The sequence below is a fragment of the Culex pipiens genome, chromosome 3 (assembly GCF_016801865.2).
Source record: "Culex pipiens pallens isolate TS chromosome 3, TS_CPP_V2, whole genome shotgun sequence".
NCBI lineage: Eukaryota > Metazoa > Arthropoda > Insecta > Diptera > Culicidae > Culex > Culex pipiens.
Window position 1 is genome coordinate 143,480,883 of NC_068939.1, and position 26,041 is coordinate 143,506,923.

A 26,041-nucleotide genomic window follows, 5' to 3' on the forward strand; every position below is an offset into this window, starting at 1 on the left:
CTGAACAAATACTTTTGTTCTTGGTGGAATATTCAAAATAAATGATTATCTCTTTAAAATCGAAGATATCTTGGAAACCATTGGTAAGATCTTCAATTTAACCTTTCGAAAAAAATATTTTAATTTTTTTTGGACATGACTTACATTTTTCCAGTTGGTACAATTAATTTGATGTTTTGGATATAAATTTGAAAACCTCGGACATATTTTTTTGATTTTCAGAAGTAAATAAAAAAAATATTGTAAAATTTGCATTATTTGACTACATTCTGCTTAAACGCTTAACCATACCACAAGACTCTCCAAGTTTTTTTTTAGAATCCAAGTTTAAAATATTTTACTATTTAAAATTATTTCAAATTCAATACTGGTAAATTTTCATGTATTATTGCCAATGAAGAGTTATTCTCTACGCAATCGTGCGTTTTGTTCTCAATTTTATTTTTTGTATTTTTTAATCCGGCTGAAACTTTTTTGATGCCTCGGTTTGCCCAAATAGAAGCCATTTTGCATCATTAGTTTGGCCATATAATTTTGCATACAAATTTGGCAGCTGTCCATACAAAAATGATGTATGAAAATTAAAAAAATCTGTATCTTTTGGAGGATTTTTTTGATCGATTTGGTGTCTTCGGCAAAGTTGTAGGTATAAATGAGGACTACACTGAAAAAAATGATACTCAGAAGTAATTTCAAACATCTCCTGATTCACAAAAAAAATTATCTAAATTTATATGAATCATCTAGGGTGGGGCCATCTACAAACCACATGGACATTGTTTTGAAAATTAATAAATTTTCAAGATTGCCATTACAAATTTGTGATTAAAAAAGTATCCACAATTTACAAAAAAGCCTTTTTAACACTTTCGAAACTAAGGTACGATTAAGGCTACCAACTGCACGGATTTTTCCTTACCATACGGATTTTCGACCCTCTTCGCGGAATTTTAACAGGTTGGAATTTTTGTAGGGAATTTCACCCATAATACAGATTTGTATGGAATTTTAACAATTTCTGAACATTGAATTGCTTTTTTGATTTGGTCAAAGCTTTTGTTATTTAGACATTTTAATTTAACCGTGTGTTTGATTTAAAAAGGGAGAGTTTTCCGGAGTTTTCTCATTTCAAACTTGATTATTTGTTTTTTTTTCTTTCATATGTTAATAGGACCTTTTTAAAAAACACTCTAGAATTGTTCTTTTAGACATTCCTTAATAAATATATTTATTAGAGTGTAACAAAATTGACTTTTTGGCGGGCATTCAGGGGTTTGTTCCGGTGGGCATACTGAGCCCAAATCCCAAATATGAGCTTGATTGGACGTAACAGGAACTGGCGCTCCGCCCTTCAATTTTAAATGGGATTTAACCCGTAAAAATACTTTTTTTCAAAAATGTCTATTTTTGAGGCACTTTGGCCACCAATGCGTTTACCAAAAACATCGTTGGCGTGTAGGCCAGATCCTTGCGCATCTTTTGGTATATATAACTTTGAAGTTTGGAGCACCCTGGAGCTCGGTACAGACCTTCAAAGTTTGGCATTTTTTCGAAAAATCGGCCCCGGCAAACTCAAATGGCGTCTCGGGCATCGCGAGGTGCGACCCATATCTTTTTTACCGGGACGATTTTTCGAAAAAATACTAAACTTTGAAGGTCTGTACCGAGCTCCAGGGTGTTCCAAACTTCAAAGTTATATATACCAAAAGATGTGCAAGGATCTGGCCTACACGCCAGTGATGTTTTTGGTAAACGCATTGGTGGCCAAAGTGCCTCAAAAAGTGACATTTTTGAAAAAATCTTTTTTTACGGGTTAAATCCCATTTAAAATTGAAGGGCGGAGCGCCAGTTCCTGTTACGTCCAATCAAGCTCATATTTGGGACTTGGGCTCAGTATGCCCACCGGAACAAACCCCTGAATGTCCGCCAAAAAGTCGATTTTGTTACATCCTAATATTTATCCATTAAAAGATCCAAAGGCTTTCTAAAACTTGTGAAAACCTTTGAACATTTAAAAAAACTTCATCATCCCGGTACGAGAATCGAACTCACGACCTCTGGATTGGAAACCCAGCACGCCGTTAGTCGAAACTCATCCCCTACCGGTCAGTATTCCCAGTGAGCAGATTTGCTCTTTGAAGGGATCTGACTTTGCCGAGCCAGACAGGAATCGCCTTCCGCTTACAAGGCGAAACCCGTAACCTCACGGCCACGGAAGCTCGGCAACACATCTAGAGTTTTTTAAAGGTCCAATAAACTGTTGTGTTTCACATGTTATAGGACCTTTTCAATAAAAAAAACTCTGGAAAAGTGTTTGTGAAAACACTGAGAACGATATCATTCGTGAAAGCAAACTTGACATTTCGTAAAACGTTTAAAAAAAATGAAGACCATAATGATTTGATTCAATTCACGGTTTACTTTATGAATACTTTTAAACGTGCAAGTCATAAGCACTCTGATAGCATTTTGTGAAATTTGTTAGCTATAAAAACGACACAGTTTTATATTTGTAATCCTCAATTTTATTTAATTTAATTTATCTAAATAATTCCTTGACAGTTTTTGCTGTACAGAAGTTTTTTGGTAACTGGGCGTTATTTTACTGGGCGCTCGATAACTGGGCCGTAGTCCAGTTAAAAAGCAGACAAACGTCAAAAAATCAAAACAAACCAAAATGACCGAGGGGTTAATGGATGCAAAAATAACATTCAATAAATAAAAAAAACTTTTTTTAAACTTTTGTTTAATTTCAAGTTACAATTAAAGAAATATGAAAAGTAAGCATTGTAAATAAATTTGAGTAATTTTTATTTTTATATTTCATCTGGAAAATATTATGCATCGGTGGTCCCCTCGTTATTTTTTGTTCAGCCCAGTTATCGAGCAGCATTCGGTGACTGGGTTACGTTCTCAGCCCAGTTACCGAACAACTACTGTACCATGGTGTCATATAGGCAAACACCCAAAATTCAAAATCGAGATAATCGTTCTCTCAAAATTTATTGAGGGCTCAGTGCCAAAATCGATAGAATAATGGTACCAACTCACACCATCATAACAAATGAGTTCATTCGTTAGTTGAATCAATAAATCTCCAACAAGTGTCATACATCGACTTCTGACTTCTCCTTGGTCACCAAGCTGTGGTGGTCGAGGCAGCTAAGTCATTGGATTGGTTTGTCTAAGGTCTCTGGTTCGATTCCCGTTGTCGACACTTTTGGTTTTTTGTTTGACGGATGAACTTTTTTTGCAAATGAACCTCGAGAGAATAGTTCTATCGCCCATCTCGAGCTGTGTTCTCTGCGTCCGTGAATAGTACCACTATTCTCTCGACTCGAGACCATCATTCTCTCGGACTAGCGCTGCCAGTTTTGGGTGAAGTGTACGGATATTTGCTCAGAAAGAGCTGGTAGCCTTAGGTATGACATATATAGCGGAATTAATAGGAACAACAGTTTTCTCTTTGTATTCATAGTAATGCATTCTGCTAAAACGCTCAACCAAACCACAATGACATTTGTTTTTTTTTTTTTGTAAAAGTTAGAAAATTTTACAAAGATTTATTTGTATTGCCTTGATAAACTAGAGACTCATAAAAAAAAACTTTAAAAAGGTGTGTCTTAGTAACCAGCACTCCGATCAACAAAGTCTAGGAAAGAAAATTGTATGAGATCTACTCAGCCTTTTAATACTTTTTCAAGGTTGATTTTCTTCACACATTATTTTTAACAGCATTTTTTTGAACATGTTGTAACAAAATATTTTCGATTGCAAATTTGGTTTTGCATCTTATTTTGCATTTTGAATTTGAATCTTCAAATTTTGTATAACCATTGAATAAAAACTTTTGTGAAAATTTTTTGTTGTAAAATGTTGACAGCATGGCTGTTTGACAGTCAACCATATTTGCAAATGAGGTCTTTTTTTAAACTAGGATTGAAAACCTTTGGAATGCTTCACTTTTTTTAAATGATTCTTTTTCATTCTTTTATTATTATTATTTTTTAAAACTAAAACTGAGACTTTAGTAAATTAGGCTTTAAATTTTGTTAAGCTTTTTTGTAATACACGTATTAAAAACATGAAATTTCAGATAAATCCCTACTTCTGAAAATGTATAGATAAAAAAATGATGTTCCCGAAACTTTTCATGACGTAAAGCTTCCTTCCATTGATAAAAATGACGAATCAATTTGCCAAATTGAACATCGTGTCTAGTGGATCTACCAAAGCCCTTTCTCTTGCTCTTACACATGTTCGATTGCTCTGCACTAAATAATTCATGAAGGATGATGACTGCGACTGTGTTACACGTACTCCAGATCAATGGCGCTGGATGCTTGACGTGAATACTACTGAAAGTAATCATATTTGGAGTGAAGTTTATCCGCTCAGTGATGGACATGGTTTCATCAATGTTTCAGGGAGCTATTTTTGTTATATGTTAAAAGATTATATAACTTTAATTTATGCACTAGAAGACATTGAACTTAAATTTTCCTTTTCAATCTTTTCAGGTTATGGACATTATATAATGCACATTAATTTGGTGAGTAGAGATTAAAAATGTTTCAGTTTTTTTACTTATCCAAATTCTTTTTATCGATCGAATTTTAAATCAACGTCAATGAAAAACTGTTCAACTAAAGGTTCCGGCAAATTATTCAGAAATACTTCCGTTCAGTCTTGGCCCTGAAAGCATTTTTGTTTTTGTTTTCGAGAAAATGGCACGGAAAGCTACAACAATGCGTAAGTGTTTGCGATACGAGTTTGCGATTGTGTGTGTGGGTGGTAGGTGTTTGTCGTGATTTGCCATTTTATATATCCCTTTTCCCGCATTCTCTTCCATAATGATGTTATTAACGGGAAAAAGTTTTTGTCTTGCTGTCTGAGCCCCGCCATTCTCTGCCAGTAGTTTTATTAGTAGCAGTTGATGGAACAACAATTTGTGCGGCGTGTGTTTGTATTGGTGCACAACTTAGGGTGACCAGTTGGGATTTGATGTTTTGATAAAAAGCTTTTCTGGGTCAAGTGACAAAGCTTATGATTTTATTTTATATTGTGAAAATTCAAACACATTTTTATTCACTCACCCTAACAAGACCACGTGTGCCAAAGTGTTTTCCGATGCCCAGGAAACTCCACCAAACTGATGGCCATCACATTGGAGTTTTATTTTTTGCTGGCATGACTTGCACCTAGGACTATGAACGCCGAGGTTGGCAATCCTTGCCGCGGAGGGCATAATTTAATAAATTGCGCCTGCCAGAGCATTATGAACCAGTTTGATTTATTGGCCCAACGGTTAGAAAGCTGAAAGCTTGATGTCATCAGGAGAAAGTTTTCAACGACCAACCTTCGCAGAACATCTCACCTAATTGACGAATGATTTATTAGCTTAATAGAAGCGATTTTTTTTTGTAACTTCAACATTAAGTAAACTCAATTCTGAAAATTCTCCCCTTTTCAACAGAGTAAGCCGCCCATAAAATGCACATTACTCCATATCATGCTTTGGTGCGTGCTTAAGGAAAAGCTTCCACCATTCCGGTCTGGTTATCTTTCGGATTAAGTTTTCACTCCGTCGGAAAATGGGCAAACGGGCCCGTCAGCGTGTGTCCTTCCGGAAGTGTCTTTCTTTTCTCTGTCCAGGAAGAGCCCTTTGCAGAAAAGAAGAAGCAACAATATGAAAAAGTTGTTACCGGACCCACCACACCACCAGACCAGTCAATATGGAAATGGGGAATACTTCCAGTTAATCGCAAGAAAAAAATAATAATAAAACCCAACGAAGCGAAAAACTGGCGGAAAACAAGTTGGACCTTTTCAAAGGAAAAAAAAGAAAGAAAAAGAGCAAGTGGCTCGCGTTGATTGATATTTTCGCTCCGGTTGGTGACAGGGAAAATAAGATTACGGGATTTGCAGCCTCCCATCCCGGATGATCTGAGTCGCATTATCGCGGCGATATTATGTTTGAAGAGGTTTAGCCCTTCGTTTTCGGAAGGGGACAGTTAAAAGGCTGCAATTTGAAGAAGTTTGTGTAAGTAACAGTTGGTTAATTTGCTCAAAACAGAGTTTATGAAGGCTTTTAAAAGCATTATGAGTAATTCTATGGAATTTCGCATTTTTTTTTTTTGGGATTTTTAATACACACATCTTACAATCAGCAGAGAGATTTTTCTGGCTGATATTTGCCAAAAAATGCTCTAAACCAGCGTTTTTTTTTTTTGCTAAAACCAGCTGAGCAAAATCAAAACCAGCAACACAGTTCTCCTGGTTTGTTTTGATTTGATTTGATGATCAAATCAAATCAAAACAAACCAGCAGAACTGTGTTGTTCTGCTGGTTTGTTTTCGCTAATTACTGCCAAAATATCTGGCATCAGAAAACCAGCTTTTTTTTGCTGTTTTCAGCGTAGTGTTCTACTACTCTGGCAGAAACGACAGTTGTCATTTTCATCTCAGAGTTTATTGACGGAGCACAACAAGTTTTTGAACTAACTAAGTTAAACAAAAAAGTAAAATTGGTGTATTGAAGTGGAAGAGTGCAGTGTAAATTAATCACTCAATTGAAATATGCTGGATAGAGGGTGACGATCCGGAATTCCCGGGAAATTTTTCCCGAGCAATCGAAATCAGAAAAACATTTGAAAAATTCTTAATTGTTTTTGTCATTGGATGTTTAATATTCGATGTTAAAGTTTGAATAATCCATACATCTCTAATCTTCTTATTCAGGAAGTTCCGCCACATATGAACATTCGGATTTTCCTGATAACTTTTCTTGAATGAATATTTACAATTGACCTTCAAAAAGGTCGAACAATTTAAATTGTTATTTTGAGTCGTTATTTATCATTTTGCAAAAATCCCGATACTGCACCCAAACGGCGGTCGCATGATTGTGATGCATGGCGGCATGAAAGTATATCAGAATCTGCATGAAAACTGTCCTCATGCATTTTTTGCGATATAGGGATATGACATTTTTGCCCGTTACCTACAATTATCGACATTACCGACGGCTTTTTGGTTGTATTTCACAAAAAAAACACTTAGCAGAACGAGGATTGAACCACCAACTTCTTGGTTACTGATCCGACACGCTACCACCGCGCCATGGACGCTTGATGAAATGTAAGTGAAAGAGCACCAACATATTCTTCTCTTTGGAGTGTTGCTCGGGGACGGGCCAGCATTATATGTATTGGTGATAACTGCAGATCGCTGAAATGTTTACACGCGGGCAAAAATGATCTACGGGCTTGCTGCAAAAAATGTTATAAAATATGACATTTTCTGCAACAAATCCCCTGTTGCAGATGTTGAGATATAGTTTTCCTTTGGGTGTAGAACAAATATTGTCATTTTGGCAGCTGTCTAAAGTTGGAGTTCTACTTCAAATATTGTACACCCAAAACTGGCAGCGCTAGTCCGAGAGAATGATGGTCTCGAGTCGAGAGAATAGTGGTACCATTCACGGACGCAGAGAACACAGCTCGAGATGGGCGATAGAACTATTCTCTCGAGGTTCATTTGCAAAAAAAGTTCATCCGTCTAACAAAAAACCAAAAGTGTCGACAACGGGAATCGAACCAGAGACCTTTGACAAACCAATCCAATGACTTAGCTGCCTCGGCCACCACAGCTTGGTGACCATGGAGAAGTCAGAAGTCGATGTATGACACTTGTTGGAGATTTATTGATTCAACTAACGAATGAACTCATTTGTTATGATGGTGTGAGTTGGTACCATTATTCTATCGATTTTGGCACTGAGCCCTCAATAAATTTTGAGAGAACGATTATCTCGATTCTGAATTTTGGGTGTACCATGTCAATACGATTCCCTCGAACAATAAGCACTGTTGGATGACTTGTTTTTAACATATCTTTTTATTTGGACATCATTTTAGTTTCATTTGACCCAATGTCACCCCCCCCTATATTGTTTTGCAAATATTTTGATAGAAACTTGGGTTCTCACTTCCCATCAGGGTTTTGATTGCTTGATAAGCAGGGATAGTGATTTTTTCACGGCAAAAAAATCGAAACTACGTGGCGTGTTAGTTTTTGAAACCATGGATTTCACGGCAATTTCGCGGCACTCTAAAATCTGCTTAATATAAACATAAAAATGTTCTGTTTAAGGTATAATTATGAACAGCAAAGTGTCAGAAAAAGTAAGCAGTTGTTAAAGATACAGATAAAAATGTATTTATTTACGAAAAAATGTCATGGTTTTTTTTAATTATGCCGGATTTTCGTAGGCTGAATTATCATTCAGCTTTTTAAATTTTACTGAAATTTTAGAAATTCTTTTTGCTCAAATATCTCTTAAGCGAAGCCAATCTTAAAAGTAGAATAAGCAAAATGATTATTATACAAATTATGTTTATTTTCATAAATTTCAGCAAAAAAGAGTTTTTGCATTTAAACAATAGTCAGACTAATTTCATTTGTAGTATTTTTTACATTTATTAATAATTTCCAAAAAATATGTTACCTTTCTGTAATATGCAACTTGCTCATCCATATTTTAATTAATTTTACAAGGATTAAAAAATAGTACAACATATTTTTGTCTTTTTCTGTAGTTTTGAATAACTTTCTTTTACATTCTTTTTGAATTTTGCGAATTCAAGAAATGTTGCTGGAAATTTGCAATGAATTATCTGTATATCGAAGAATATTGTAATGAACAAAATTTTTGACAAATCTGTTCTCAATTTGCCTTGCATTTTTTTAATATTCGGGAACTTGTAAAGTGTACGATTAAAAAAAATCCTTTTTTTCTAATAATAATTTAAAATTTCCGTGAAATTGCGAAAAATCACTAGCCCTATTAATAAGGGTTGAAATCGTCTTTAAGAAGCCGTAATCGAGCGATAAGTGTGCTATCTTGTGACATAGACCATTTTGGTCGAAAATGAGTTAATGATGACGTTTTGCTAGATTTAACAAACACTACAAGGTGCTTTAACTCGATTTTGGAACTCGTTTCCGTTTCCCGGATCTCCCAATACACACTTGTGACATAGACCAATTTATCATCAAACTGATCGTGCACACTTGTGACACGTCATAGGGGAACAGCATCTAATTCCAGCGTGCCTCTAATGTTGGCAGGTAAGAACTTTGACATTCAATTAAAGCTAATTAAAGGCGTTTTCAACTGAAATCGAGTGATAAATAGCTCAATAAGAAGTGAGCAAGCAAGTTTATATCAAAAGTTTTGCAAATTTAGTTGTTTAAATAGTGAAAATCAGCAAATTGGATGGAATTAGGTGCGAGTGATTAACCTGCCAAAGATACGAGAATTTCCCCTACATGTTGTTGGAAAATTCGCAAAAGTTTCATTTTACACCCAACCGGCGGTCGCATGATTTTGACGCATGGCGGCATGAAAGTATATCAGAATCTGCATGAAAACTGTCCTCATGCATTTTTTGCGATATAGGGGTATGACATTTTTGCCCGTTACCGACAATTATCGACATTACCGACGGCTTTTTGGTTGTATTTCACAAAAAAAACCCTTATCAGAACGAGGATTGAACCACCAACTTCTTGGTTATTGATCCGACACGCTACCACCGCGCCATGGATGCTTGATGAAAAGTGAGTGAAAGAGCACCAACATATGCTTCTCTTTGGAGTGTTGCTCGGGGACGGGCCAGCCTTATATGTGTTGGTGAGAACTGCAGATCGCTGAAATATTTACACGCGGGCAAAAATGATCTAGGGGCTTGCTGCAAAAAATGTTATAAAATGTGACATTTTCTGCAGCAAATCCACTGTTGCAGATTTTGAGATATATTTTTCCTTTGGGTGTAGAATGTTAAATCAAACTAAAAAATCAAACTAATAGTTTTGAATTAATGCTTTAAGAGGATGAATCTCAGTCTGAAAAGAAAATTGTAGGAAATTTCCTCAGTTTTTCGGAAATATGTGTTGCAAATCGTCGCTGTCGTGCTATCTTATCGCACGTCCCTTTTGACGTTCCGAGAAAAACGCGTTTTAATGTTTGATCTTGAATAAACAAAAACGAGAGCATGCATTGTAAACAATAACAAACACGTTTTGTTTGGTTGACCATGCTAAGCATTGTGCCAACGTTTGGTTGGATTTGGTTGCCGAAGTTCCGAGTCAAAATTACAAATCTAGAGTTTTTTTTTTCAAAAGGTCCTACAAACTATTGCCTTTCATGTGTATATAGGATCTTTTAAAAAAAACTCTAGAAATGTTTACGGTTGTCAAGCTCGTACTTGTGTAAAACACGTTCTGACTTGAAATCCTTTTGCCCTTTGACTTACATCAATATTCAGGGTGTGTCATAAGATTGAAACTTCTTTCATATTAGGAGTGACAAAAATGCACGGTTTTTTGTTTGAATTGAATCTCTCAGTATTGAAATGAAAATTTGAGGATCTGTGAAGGTCAAAAGGTGAGGCAACTCATTTTGGCCCAAAATGCACGTGCGGCAAATTAACATGACAGCGACGAAATGTGCTTTTTTATTAAAACAAAAACTGAACATTTTTTTGAAAAAAATCATTTGAATGGATTCAGTTCTGTAATATTTAAGATATTTTTCTCGAAAATCAAATTTTTGGCCAATATTTTTTACTTTTTTGCGACACAAGTTGCATTTGTTTATCGATACTCGATTTTTTTAAAGGACCAAATATGTTTAAAATTAAGTTTCGTTTAAATATATGTATGGTTTCAATTCAACCGACATTTAACTACTGCTAATGCCACTATACCCACAAACTCGCTGCCAACGAATGGTTATTTGAAAAGTTGCAAAGCAAAATCCACCAAGAATCCGATGCTAACTTTCCCTCCCTAACCTTTCTCCGATTACAATGATTGCAGTTGATTGCAGAAATCTGGCCAACAACTGTTGTTATTATTTTCTCCCTTTTTAATCGCAACAGAAGCAGCAAAACCATCTGCCGGTCTCACCATTTTCATTATTGCATGCAACATGAGAGCTTCGGCTTCCGCTTGCATTGGTACGCTGCCTAACGGTGCAGGAATGCAGGTACCGTCAGCTGGGGTTAATTTGAGGTTAGGTTTTATTTTTTCGTTCAACGAAAGAAAAACACTTTTTGGTAACATTAAAAATTTAATAAGCCTCAACTTACGGTACACACAGTTTCGTTTATTCCGACAGGAAAAGTTTTAAAACGTGATTTTGAGGAACGGAATTTCCTTATGTTTTCATGGCAAGCAATTTAGTTGAAGGTGTGCGAAAGTTTTACCCCATTCCCAAACTTTGCATCGCATTAAAGGACTGGCTGAGCAGCTTTACACGTAACATTGACCTTATGATTTATGCACTCACTCTCGCTTGACTGCCAAAGAAGAAAATGACAATCTCTTTGGAATGTAGGTTAAGTACTGGAAGCTCTAGCGTCTGAGTGGCAAACAATTCGTAAGTTTTTCACATTATCCGCTGAACACAAGGGTAAACAAACGAGCCAAGTGAGCCCTTTTATCTTTTTGACCGTGTCATTGGCTGGATTTTTGTATGTATGCAATTCTGCAACAAGGTTTTGGTAAACTTTTAACAACAAGTTTCATGCATTTTTTTTTTTCTAAACAAAGTTTTAATTCTAAACTGAAGTATGTATTCAGCCCTTGAACTTTTTGCAACTTTACTGAATTAAAATTTTCTGGTTTGTTTGATAAAAATAGTCAAAAAATTTCATATCAAACATCTACATTTGGAAGGATTTTAATCGATTATTGCCCAAATCAAACTAATGAAAATTACTCTATTTCTTTTGATGCTATATCATGATTTCCCCCAGAACATTGTTGGAACCTACAGGGCTAAGCCCCCTGCATTGCAATCCTAAAGGGGGGGAGGGGGGGAAGCTTTAGAACGGTCTCACCAGAAAAGTCGCAGCAAAAATCCACTCGTCAAGTGAAAACCTCACAACAGAGCAGAGAATGGGGAGATGGCATTTCCCAAAAGGATTTGCGAATGGCGCCAAGAAGAACCCATTTCCGCCTGTTTTGCCTGTTCCTGGGGTTGATTTTCCGGCTTTTGGTTAGTTGAGTACGAATCCACCGTTCAATTGGTGGTTGATGGTTGGAGATTGTCGAAGGCGTTGAATGGATTTCTAATGTACGTTTGTATTGAGTTCTGTTTTGAATTAAAATACTTAAAAATAAATAATCCTAATAGCTTTTAGAAGCACTCTTAGCAATAAATACATATTATAAAATCAGACTCCTATGCCGTCAACTGTTTTTGTTGTTCCACAATCTTAAACAACCAGAAGAAAAACAAATCAAATCACCACGACGCCCAAATAAACACCCTTGACTAAGCCTTCTCTAAGCTGCCAAGGATCCGATCCACACGTCTTCGTGATAAACAAACCAATTTGGCTGAAGCACATACCCATAAGAAGAGCAAAAAAATAGTGTCGTATCCTTCCGATTACAGATAGTTTCTCACTTTGATGGCCCAGCCAGGCAGCCTGCCGGATCCCTTCTTCTTAAGGACTAACAATAAAAAAATGCTAAGACCATGGTGGAGTTGTTTTGCTACTTTTATTGTCACGAAGCTAACAGGAGTGGCATTAACCGGTGTTATTGGGTAGGAACGCTTGGAAGGAATTGTGTTAAATGCAAAGCTATTTTTTTTTTAATTTAGACGGGTATAACAACTTTGAAAAGTTTGAAAAAACTGTTTCGTCGGAAAATGCATAGAAATAAGCATTTCAAAATTTAACGCTATTTTGATAAAGTTCTGAGAATCTAATTTCCCTGGTTGATTTTCTTTCGAATGCCTTGTATCAGCAACCGTTATCCTTGGTCCAATCTTACAAGTCTTAGAAGCAAATTTCTACGAAATTTATAGACCTGTGCAAAAAATTATTTCGAAGATTTTCAGTTATTTCTAACGATGACCATGAGTGATAACATCTTTTACAGGTCAAAAATGTTAATTTTTTTATTTAACTCATACCAAAAATTGGCATCTCGATTTAATATCTAATAAGGCTGGTACAAATATTTTTTAAAGTTTTTGTCTTGGCCCCTTTTTAATTTACGTATTTTTTTATTCCCCTATCCCTTCTTGACGCCGGTCAGAGCCGAGGGACAAAAACTTTGAAAAATATTTGCATCAGCATAACATCTATTTTTTTTTGTTTTGATTCTTTTATTGTCTGCTTTGCCACATGACTGCCTTGTGTGAAAGCTAAAAACATAGCATATTTGGTGTCAAAACAAATAAAAAACATTTTTTTAGGTTAATTTGTTATTTTTAGGTTTTTTAAAAGTTCAAATAAAAAAATGCTGCTCCTATGCCATTGGCTGCCTTGTGTGAAAGCTTAAAACATAGCATATTTGGTGTCAAAACAAATAAAAAACATTTTTTTAGGTTAATTTGTTATTTTTAGGTTTTTTATAAGTTCAAATAAAAAAATGGATTATTATTTTTAACTTTATGCAAAAAACCAAAGAAGGCATTTTGCATCATTGGTTCATCCAAATGGATAAAAAAATAAACATTTTTATGCATTTTACTATTGAGCAACTCTCTGCGAAATCTGTCTTTTTCATTAATTTTAATTTTCGTAATTTTTAGTCCGGCTGAAACATTTTTGGTGCCTTCGGTTTGCCCAAAGAAACCATTTTGCATTATTAGTTTGTATATTTTTCCATACAAATTTGGCAAATGCCCATATAAAAATGATATATGTAAATTCAAAAATCTGTATCTTTTGAAAGATTTTTTGATCGACTACACTGAAAAAAAATTATTCGCGGTAAAAAAAATTGGTGGTTTTATATTTTTATATCTGCCGAGTCTGGAAATTACTGATAAGTTGGTATTAAATGTCCCCTAAAACATATCAGAAAATAACAAAAAAAAAATAAAAATAGTGTTTTTTTTTTTGCAAATCAAATATTAGTGGCAAAAAGTGAAAATCACAAAAAAAAATTACCGTGTATCCTCACTAAAGTGCTAATTTCCCCCTTTAGATTTAGTCAATTAGGATGCTTCACACTTCATTTTGAATTTTGAAATCAAATAGAAATTTGGCTTAGTTAATGACATTTTATGATGTTTAGAATTTTCGACTATTTAAATTTAAGTCCCGATTTATCCCACTTCCCTTTGAACAAGTGCATATATACTACTAGATGCTAGTAGTATGTGTCCAAACAACTCACTCCTAATGGGAATTGCCAAATGAATATCAACATTTCAGAAAAAAAACATGCTAGGGAAACAGCATCTAATTCCAGCGTGCCTCTAATGTTGGCAGGTCAGAACTTTGACATTCAATTAAAGCTAATTAAAAGCGTTTTCAACTGAGCTCGAGTGATAAATAGCTCAATAAGAAGTAAGCAAGCAAGTTTCTATCAAAAGTTTTGCAAAATTAGTTGTTTAAATAGTAAAAGTCACCAAATTGGATGGAGTTAGGAGCGAGTGCTTACCCTGCCAAACATACGAGAATTTCCCCTATATTCCTTGCTCGAAATCACGGAGAATTGTTCAAAAATACTGTTAGGATTGCAATCTCAATTGGGTCCTAAAATGAAACTTAGATTGCTGATATTATTGTTTACAGCGATAAAGCTTATTTTTCTGAGTACAATGACCCTTTGTACGACCACAAAGAGTTTAAAATCGTTTTAAAAATCAATTTTGAAAAATTAACCTCGCGGTCCTTCTTGACAGAAAAGTTCCTACTTGCCCAGTTAACTCAATCCGAATTTTGAAACGGAATCTAATTAAAATCGTATACAAATTCCGTTTCAAACGCAACAACCGGTTTTTGCGTTTCAAATGGAATTTGTGTACGATTCTAGTTAGATTCCGTTTCATAATTCGGATTGATTTGACTGGGTGACAGCTCGTTGCAAGGGGACCATAGCTGATCCATCGAAAAAATGTTGTCTTGTCATTATTTTTTTTGCATTAAAATGAAAAAAGTGATCAGAGATGGTTTTTGATCGCGTTTTTACCGTTGCATATAAAAATTGACATAGGGCTTTAGTACCAAATTTAAGTTATTTTTTTTTCAAATGCATTTTCATACCTCTCCAAAAATTAACATTTTTAGCCAAAAATATTAGAAACAGTTGTCAAAACAGCTATTTTTGAAAAAAAAAAATGTTATAACATGGGTAGTTTTTGTTAAAATGTAACAATTTTATCTGAAACGTCCTGATCTTAACTTACAGCTATGCTAAAAAAACTCTGAATGGATTGGAAATTCCCACACGAGAAACAAAATTTCGATTATTTTCACATGGACAGCCCAAAATTTTAATTATTTTAAATTGCCATTTTGGCATAAGGAACCGAATGCCAAACTTTCATGGAAATAAAAAAATTGAAAATTGATTTGCAAAATTGTAATCCATGAAATTTCTATTTTTTTACAAAAATTCTAAAATTTATGTTTCATTTTTGTCCTCCTCTGCTCAAAATCCCTTCTGATGACAGCGTTTGTTATTTGCTTCTCCCCGTGGAGGACTTAGGAAAGCCTTTTCCCAAGACCGCCATTTCTTATCTCCTGAACAGGCGCTGGTATAGGGTGTTGCATACTCACCAAACTCGAACAAATACGACCTTCCGAAAACTGAACGTCTGTTGCGACTGCTGCTTATTGTGGTCCCTCTGAATACATATTGTCTCCATTATTGCGGGACAGCATTTCAGAGGCAAAGCCAGTAGACAATCCGAAGAGTTTGGATGTGAAACGGCAAGGTCAATTCCCTGGATTTGGTGGACTTAGTTTAGTTTGTCTGCGTCGGAAATCTCACTGCAGATATTGTGGCCATGTGGCGAGGGCCTCAACTAAAGCCATTGAAGTTAATGAGCAAATATTTTTTCGAGAAAGTTTCGATGTCGAGACGGTATGAGGGAAAGACTTTATGTAAATCTTTGTTTTTATGATATGAGAATATTTTCTTTGCAAATTTAAGTGATTGTCTGATGGTAAACCATACATTTTATGCAAATCTGTATGAGAGTTTTGCCGATCATTTATTTTTTTTTGTTTCAGAAAATGTTTTTTTTAATGCGGGTTGCCAAAACATTAATGTAAAATTTAACTGTGCCAATCCCATGCCTCTACAATCAATCATTCAAACAATGTTTAACCTTACATCTAAAAGTTAACTTATTCAGCTTTTCCCTCTAGTATCCTTTCATTAAGTCCTCAACACCAACAACAGTGCTGACGTTGCAAAACAGTTGCGTGACAACCGGTCCCGCAATGACTGGACACATAAATGTACTCATCAAAAAGAAAAATTGTAATCATTACCAAGTTAGGATCGGTAATAGGTGGTGGGTCAGCTTAATTTGTTTGGATAAATTTTTCAAAATTAACATTTATTTGACTATACCATAATTTAAAGAAAATATGATAAAGTTTTTGAAGATTTAAAAATTTAAAAATAGCTTTATTAACTTGTTCTAGATGTTGTTACTTTTTTATTTGTCTCACAATGTTGTTCCAGCCTAAGCAGCTTAGCTAAACCCCGGTGACCTTTAGGTCCAGTAAAGCCCGTCACGCCATAACCACCAACAAACAGAGAGGCTAATAAACGCTAATGAAATTATCACCTTGTTGATCTTGGAAATTACTTTCCGATTGACGGAGGGTAATTTTGCCACCCTCTCGGCCGGGAAACAAGTCCACTCGCACAAATCAAGACCGGCGACAAATTATCACCAGCCAGTAGAGCAAAAAAAAAAACAACTTTTGCGCCTTTTTCGCTGGAATTGGGTGTACCAAACTCAAATAAATCTCCATTTCCGGTAATGTAACAATTTTTGGCGCCAGCTCCACGTGCACTTCGAAGGACAAGATGAAGGCTGATTTTGGAAGCAGGAAAAAGTTTGCTTCAACTTGAAAAAGCTGTCGACCCTGAAATGGCAGTAAGATTAAGAAGCAGTTTTATTTTGAAGGCTGGGGAGACATAAAGGAGACATGATATTTGCGGAAAATGGATAAAAACATCTCTCAGACTTTAACAAACGAGCCAAAATGAATCTCTTATCAACCCCTAGTTAATCTAATCAAATTTCATCTTTTTGGATTGGTGTTTGTTTGCGAAACGTGGTCTATCGCTTGGAATTTTATTTTCGTTGCTGACCATGAAAAATTTGGTCCCATTTGTCACACACCCAGGATACACGGTCAACAGGTTCGAGTTGTTTTTCTGTTTTCTGATTGAAGGGTTATTTTCTTTTTGCTGACCATTACGATTGGCCAATCTAAGCTGGGGAAAGTAAACGGTTTGTTAAGCTGATTGGTTTCAAATTTGGATTTTTTCCGTTTTTTATTGGGCATACGATGATCGAAAATTATTTGAGGCAAGCGTTCTTTATAAAAAAAATATAGATTATAGGCAAAGGAAAACTAAATGTTTATTTAATCCCATCTTCCTATCCGAAATCCATTTTATCACATTAGTTTAAAGTAGAAAACGAGTACCATACAACATTTTTTGTAATTCCGAAAACATCCTTTGGTGAAATTATAAGTCAAATGTTCATGTATTTTGTAAATAAATCGTTCAAAAAAATGTTTAAAAGTATTACTTTTCGAAACAAATGCATAAAAGTTCAACTTTTCGGCACTCATTTCAGTGCTGAAAATTAGCACTTTATTTTGAAAAGTGTTGCTATTTGATTCCGTTATTTTTGGTACAGAAAAGTAGGCCAGTAGTTTCACGACGGAATTGCAAAGAATTGCAATTCCTTTCGTTTTTTGCAAATCGACATTTCGTTGTATTTGTTTTTTTTAATGAAACTTTGTCCATCGTTTCCTTACGTCGAAATAAGCCAAATATCCAATCATTGGTTTCAATACATGTTTCCATACAAACTTGGAAGCCCAAGCAACACACTTTGTCGTATAAACGTTTTTCCTAACTGGTTGTATAATCGATCGGCCGTGTTACCCAACTTGTTCTACAACTCCTGTGCATTGGAAAAAGTGCACATTTTTCTGTTGTATATTGTGGATTTAGTTGGTAGCTGGATTTTCTGGCACCTTCTCGCGGTTATTGGAAACGGTCGTGGATATACCTAGGGGTTCTCAATTGGAGTGAAAAAATTAAATTTATAAAAAAAATATAGACTAAAATTTTGGTTTTCAATCTCTCTTCCGACATCAGGAATAATTGTTTGAACATGCTCACAATTTTTTTATTCAGTCGGAAAAATATTATTTTTCTTGAAAAAACATTTATTTTTAATCACATGATCACCCCTAATTCTGGCTCGATGCCACCACCATGCGACCGCGTACTCCGTTTGTTTGTCAGGGGGGGAGAGGTTTTGACATTTTTATGCTCGCATCTGGCCCGCCGCCTATTTTGTCGGTCGTTGAGCCGACGGTCGTTTCCAACGACCGAGTCCAGCTAGGCACTGATCGTACAATAACTTGCCAGAACAAGAAGCAAGTCAGAGTAGTTGTTGACAACACTGCTAGCTAGCAATAGATTCAACGAAAAAAAGGGGCGTGGTTTACGGCTGTGCTGTCAAATCAAAGCGCACACTGAAAAGGAAAGTTAGATTGAAAACAGCTGTCTAACTGTTGACCAACCTACATCTCTACATCTACTGTTAATCTCTCTTCATTTGGACAGGATAACATGGCGAACTTTTAGATTTTCCGTTTTTTGATAAACTTCCTCTTTCCTAAGATTCGATCCGACGACTTCAACGACTTGTTGTTATCTCCACGGCAGGTCCAGGCGCACATCCGCATCGCTCCACGGGGCTTCATAGTAAATAACGTACACAGAAAAAAAATGTAAATTTACACAGCACGTAATTACTGTTTCTTATGTAAACTCACTCAATGTAATGTTGAAATATGATGTAAAGAGTAACAAGTCATGGAAATTACTCCAATGTAAATCTAAATCTAATGTAAATCATGAATCTAATGGGAACGTTGAGCATGGAAACTCAAATCTGATGAATTTCTACCCGTGTTCAGCTTCCTGTAAATTCCTATTTAATGTAAATCATATAACCAATGTATTTCTGCCTATTTAATGTAAATCATATAACCAATGTATTTCTGCCAAAAGTTGACTTCAAAACTACCCGAACTAAAAATAGTTATATTTGGTTCTCTTTCTATCGCTCTCATACTTCGCTGCCTGAGCCTCGCCCTGAACAAGTTGATGCTTTAGCCGCTCGTTTATAAAATGCGAAGATGGCTCAGTCGGCAGCGGGTAGCAGCAGTAACACCGAACATTCTACCCGTCGTCCGTTCGATTCCAGTCTAGCGTTATTCCACTTGGCCGTCGACGAGAAAGCGTCCCCTACCTGTGAAACAATTTTTTAAAATCCGAATTACCTTTTGCTGCCCGCTTCAATAATTTTAAAATAGAACATAGGCCTCACCCTTTTCCTACTGCAATCTAAGTCGAGCTTCTCATTCCCATTGGCCAATCAGAATTAGTTGATTTGAACTAATTTAAATTCCAAAAGTAATGTAAATTCCAAAACTAATGTAAATTTTCAAAACTAATGTAAATTTCCAATGAATCGAATGTAAATTTCCAATGAACCTAATGTAAATATACATCATTTATCATGATACCTTTTGGTACATGATAAATAATGTAAATTTACAGGAATATTTTTTTCTGTGTAATCGTCAACAAAAAGGCTGCTGTCAGCTTTGTTATACAGCAGTGTCTGCCTGTGTGGATCAATCGGACCGCGCACTGGACTCACAATCCAGAGGTCGCTGGTTCGAATCCCGAGGCGGACGCAAAAAATTCTAAGTGTAAAATATAGGTATTCGGTGCCCTCTCCCCGTGCCATACCTTCACACTTAGGAGACCCGGGAGGCGGAGTCTTGTCGCAAAAAGAACGATACACACCTGTGGATCCGTTGACGAAACCGCAAGGTTTAAGAGGGCCACATTATAAGGTGTTACGTCGATTCCGTTTTCCGAGCTAAAGATGTTAACTCCAACAGTGACTGACAGTGACTGGAAATGAAATCGAAGTTTTATATGTTTATTTCATGTCAGTTTTTATAACTGTTTATTGGCTAGCTGTTTATTCAAAAGGCTACGAAAACTCTCGGAAAGAATGGATGGAATGGATTTTCTGATTGATTTGGTATATTTAGCAGAGATGGTCATTTAAAAAACATTTAGTTTATGGGAAAAAAAGTTTACGATATCTTAAATAAACTTTTTATCAGAATTTTTTTTTTTGAAAAAGTAATTTTACTGAATTAGAAAATATTATTTTCAAATTGGGCTTAAACACATTTCCTTTCATCTATTCAGTTATCCTAATTCAACGAATGTTTCCCCCATCAACATCAAACAGTCATTTTGTGGCAGGAACAAATGATGCTTCCCCTCTTACAACAAATTCCAACAGATTCATTGCCAACCAATCCCACGGAAACTTTTTCACCAGATTGACAGGTTGGCGAAAGTTGTACGAATTCTTTCGATCTTTTTTTTCCTCGAGGATAAAAATAGCCCAAACATTCAATCACGCTCCCTATCTTGGGTTAGCACAAAGTTTAGCCATGTGTGCGTGTGTGTGTTCACTTAAACATATTCACACAACGTATAATGATAAGGGGAAACCTCCGGATTTGGGGCTGCCAATAGGAGTTGCATGATTTAAGCCCCCCAGGAAACGAACGAAGCTGACGTTCGATGGGGATGAATCCTTCGAAGAAAAATGGATTTTCCCTCGTCCCGATCGGTTTTCCATCACTCTCAGTTCGGATCAAAGCCAGGCCAGATCTTCTCGGACGGGGGAAATAGTGCATGAGTTAATCTAATGCTCTGCCAGATTGGATCGTTCGAGACGTCGTCTCCGCGCCGCCCGTGTGGAACTTGTTCGACAATCGAGTTAGCAGCAAATTATTTCAACTTGATGCTTGGACTCATTGAATGAAATTTAGAACATGTCGAATAATTAATTAATTGCAAAGTGGAACGAATAGCGACACTTGCGATACTTTCTAAATGACATTATTGGCCATCAAATTTACACCTCAAATTATTCAAACTTATTTGGATTTTCCAAAGGATTTTCAGAAATGTTTGATAGTAAAGTGAATTTTTCCCATGACCCATGAAGAGTATCGGGCCGCATTTTACTAAGCACTCGAATCCAGAAGGGAAAAGATCACCAGTTGTGTTGGCCGAGCCGGGATTTGAACCCCAATCTACCGCTTACGAGGCGGAAACGTTACCACTTTGCTACGAGGCTCGGCATTCCCTGAATTTTCAATTTTTCCAAATTGAATTAAACAACGGACAACCAAAAAAATTGTGTTACATTGCTGGTATTTAAATTTTCATTTCCAACAAGCCCTCAACCCCAGTGCCAAGAGTTTCGCCAATAATTAAACCACAACAAACTTTACCATTCACTCGTGGCAATGCAATCCAACCGCAACGGCTCAAGTGTCCTTCAACAGTGTGACGCACAATTGCAAAGCTGTTGCTTCCCTTCTCGTGTAATTTTTGAGTTTTGTTTTCTTCGAAAATAACATTAAAATATTTTTTATAGATGAATACGATGTCACAATGCTTTCCTTGACATCTATTATATGTCAAGGTTAATGGTCTGTTTTTTTTTTACTTTGAAATAAGTTGTGAACTGTTTGAAAAGAATATCTGAAAATAAAATGAGATTCCCCTTATACATATTATTTTTTCAATAAGAGACAAGGTTTACATTTCGTCTTAATCGTGATTACTAACGTCATGTTTCGAATTCCCGGTCGCTTCGAAACCCGGACTCCTAATCCTGTTTTATCAATTATTTGAACATAAGTTCGCATTCTGAATGTCAAAACTGTGTTATTTGATGAATTCTGACATCAACTTTCATTAAAAAGTTTGTTTGAACGTTGTAGTTAGAGCCAAAACAATAAAATTAAATAAAATTATAAGTTTAGCAAAAATGCAAAACATTTCACTGAAATATTTCATAGGCGTCCCAAGCACCGGGATGGCGAAGAATAAATTTATGGTTTTGCTTTCCACAAATTCTATAAATTTTTTTATAAAAATATCGATTGTTTTGATTTCAACAGATTATTTGAGATTTATAGAATGCCATTCACTAACATTTCAGTCCAAATTTGTGCGATTCATAAGCAAAATTAAGTGTCCGGATTTCGAATCAGCTTTTATCAGTGTCCGGAATTCAAAGCACAACAAGTAATTTCAATATTCCAATTCTAATGAAAAATTGTTAAAAAGATACAAAGTTTTCATTGCATACTCTTAAAACTGACTGTTAACACTCAGGGCTGAGCTGTAGGTTAGTCGAGGTTAGTCGTCGACTAACAAGTTCTTTACAAAAAATGTCACCCTCCTTAAACAATTTGGCGCCCTCAGCAGGGCCCAAGAGAAACTTTGCATTTTGCTAATTTGCCAAGTTGCCGATTTGTGCTGCGCCTTCATGAAAAAGATATAGCGCCCCCTCAGGAGGCCCCAGGGCGCCCAAAATGCAATTTTTTGCAAATTTCAAAAAAAATGTTTAAAGGAGAATTTACACTACATCCTGATGATATTTCTACATTTCCAACTTATTGCATGATTTTTTGCCAGCTATACCAGCTAATAAGTGTCCGAATTTCGAATCATGGCGTTATTCACAATTTGAGTAAAGAATGGCATTTTGTGCAGCTTTCAATGACCTATTAAGCATCAAAAATCCCCAGAATTTCACTCCTGAAATAATTTACAAAAACCGTCATAATCAATGCAATTTTGTTACTCTTCATAAGAAAGTAGTTGCAATATAGCACATCTTGTAACACTCTGCAAGTGCCACAACTGGCCAAAGGGAATTTAGCAAGAGGTCGTTTTGTCACATGCAGCGATGGAATAATCATCATCAAAAGAAAATCATTGGATGTTCATCAAGAGAAAAAATCCGAAGGGAGCATGCTCTCCTCTCTCGAGCACGAAAGATCGGTAAAAAGAATCTAAAAACATGATTCTGAGTCGATATGTATACGTGAAGGTGGGTCTACGAGGTCGAATTGAGAAGTTCATTTTTCGAGTGATGTTATAGCCTTTCCTCAGTAAGGTGAGGAAGGCAAAAAAATCATCATCTTGATTATTCGGCGGAACATCTCTTTCACTACTACACTTGCAAGTGTAACGTTACACGTCGGAAATTTGCCTGTAACATTTTGTAGATGGGCAATGTGTGTAAACAAATTGAACAAAATAATTTTGAGTGGTGCTGACAAGGAAATTCACAAAAAAACATCAGCAGATTGATTTTCTGGGAGAATTTCGGGAGCGATTTTCTTTTGCGTGATTTGCCTCCTCTCTCTTTCGCGGGTGAAAAAAGTTCGCAAGTGAAATTGTTTTTTTCACGATTATTCCATCCCTGGTCACTAGGGTGGTCCAAATCCGGACTTTTTTGGGGCTACCCCCTGAAATCAAAGATTGACCCATCACTAGGCTAAATTCCAAATTTGAGCTCATTCTGACCACGGGAACCCCTCCCTCCAATCGCTTAAAGTTTGTATGGGAAAAATCGTCAAAATGTATGGAGAAAAGCAACTGTTTTACTTTTTTACCTGTGGAAGGCGCAATAATTATCCGATTCTTACCATTTCTCAAATGTAGAACCTTCATTAAATTTATAACAACTTTCCCGAAGACATCATATTTTTAGGATTTTTTCCCGCGAAGTTATTAGCGCCCAAAACTGACCTTTTTTGCGCGGCCAGCTGTAAGGGGCTACCTAACAACGATGTTTATTTCCAATTCGTAAACGCTCTCTCAGGTTCAAACTCTCTCACGAGCTTGCTCGCCTGCCTGCCTGCCTGTTTACCTACAAGCAAGCGCGCGCTGTTTCTCTGCTTGGATTTTTGTCGTCGTCGTCGTTTTCGTTTGCTATCCGCTGCGCTGCGTTCTTGACATGTTTATTATAATTTTGAACTAAAATACCAGGTTTGTTTTGAGATATAAAATTTAATGTAATATGTGATCAACAAAAGATATCATATTATAAGAGCGTGTGAGAGAGAATACAAATTTGATGAATTAGTTCATCCATGAATCGTCATCTGTTCTGATCCAAACCTAATTGCAAACGTTTTGGATTTTAATTTATCTGCTTTTGTTACAAGAAATACCATGCAGTTCTTTAGATAAAAAAGGAAGGAATTTGCTTTAGATTTTTTTTTAAACTGAATCCAAATGAGTATCTTAAAGGAAGGCCGCAACTGCAAGATCTGAAGGTAGTTAACGATTGTGCAGAAAGAGATGTTTCCTGAATCGAAAAACTTACAGGTAAACTGACAAAAAATGATAAACAGTTGCAAAATGTGTTGCAGGTGATCTAGGAACACAGAAATAAATTCCCAGAAAGAATAAAAAAATAATTTTAGAGAGTATGAATGAAAATTTGAAGCAATAATTGTAAAATTGCCTTGATTTGTTCTGATTTGTACTAAAGTATATTTTTGTTAAAGCAAACTATCTTAAGGAACAACATTTGTATTACCTGAAGATTTTTTAAAAAACAATTGAACCATTACCAGAGCAACTCTCTACGAAATCGGCCGATTTCGACCATTTTTATTTTTTGTATTTTTTTATTTGACTCAAACTTTGTGGGGGCCTTCCCTATGACCAAATAAGCTATTTTGCGTCATTGGTTCACCCATACAAGTCTCCATACAATTTTGGCAGCTGTCCATACAAAAATGGTATGTAAATATTCAAACAGCTGTAACTTTTGAGTGAATTTTCTGATCAATTTGGTGTCTTCGGCAAAGTTGTAGGTATTGTTGAGGACTTTTGAGAAAAAAATAGGTACACGGAAAAAAAATTTGCAGATTTTTTTATCAACTTTTTTTTCACTAAAACTCAATTTCCCAAAATACGTATTTTTTGATTTTCGAGATTTTTTGATATGTTTTAGGGGACAAAAATCCGCAACTTTTGAGCCATAGAGAAACATGGTCAAAAAATCTGCCGCCGAGTTATGATTTTTTGAAAAAATAGTGATTTTTGGAAAAAATCGAAGTTTCATGCAAAAACAAATTTGACATTATTTTTTAATGCAAAATTGAATTTGCAATCGAAAAGTACTTTACAGATTTTTTGATTAAGGGCTCCGTTTTCAAGATATAGCCACCGAAAGTTTGATTTTAGCTAAATATTTGCAGTTTTTCAATTTTTAAAAATAGTGACCATGAGTGACCATTTCCAAAAATATTTTTTTTTGAAAAGTTCAGAAAATTTGCTATAAAATTGTCTAAGAGACATTTAAGATTGGACCTCTGGTTGCTGAGATACAGCGGCTTAAAGAAAAAGAAACACGAAAATTGAAGTTTTCTAAGTCTCACCCAAACAGCCCACCATTTTCTAATGACCATATCTCAGCAATTAATGGTCCGATTTTCAATGTTAATACATGAAACATTCGTGAAATTTTCCGATCTTTTCGAAAAAAATACTTTGAAAATTTTTAAATCTAGGCTAGCATTTTAAATGGGCGTAATATTCAATATTTGGCCCTTTTCAAATGTTAGTCTTGATTTAAAAAATATCAAAATATTTTATTCGAAGAGATCGGAAAATTTTACGAATGTTTCATGTATTAACATTGAAAATCGGACCATTAATTGCTGAGATATCGTCATTAGAAAATGGTGGGCTGTTTGGGTGAGACTTAGAAAACTTCAATTTTCGTGTTTCTTTTTCTTTAAGCCGCTGTATCTCAGCAACCAGAGGTCCAATCTTCAATGTCTCTTAGACAATTTTATAGCAAATTTTCTGAACTTTTCAAAAAAAATATTTTTGGAAATGGTCACTCATGGTCACTATTTTTAAAAATTGAAAAACTGCAAATATTTCGCTAAAATCAAACTTTCGGTGGCTATATCTTGAAAACGGAGCCCTTTATCTAAAAATCTGTGAAGTACTTTTCGATTGCAAATTCAATTTTGCATTAAAAAATAATGTCAAATTTGTTTTTGCATGAAACTTCGATTTTTTCCAAA

The 26,041-nt window shown here is 35.6% G+C and overlaps 1 protein-coding gene across 4 annotated transcripts in view; it reads left to right on the top strand.

Annotated features, from left to right (window-relative positions):
• Positions 1 to 26,041, top strand: part of LOC120415895 (adenylyl cyclase 78C) — a 143,706-nt gene that overhangs the window by 59,958 nt on the left and 57,707 nt on the right. For all 4 annotated transcript variants that reach the window (XR_005605275.2, XR_005605276.2, XM_039577537.2 and 1 more), the window contains one exon: positions 4,521 to 4,552. The gene's annotated coding sequence lies outside the window, so the exon portion shown is untranslated. The remainder of the gene's footprint in view (positions 1 to 4,520; positions 4,553 to 26,041) is intronic.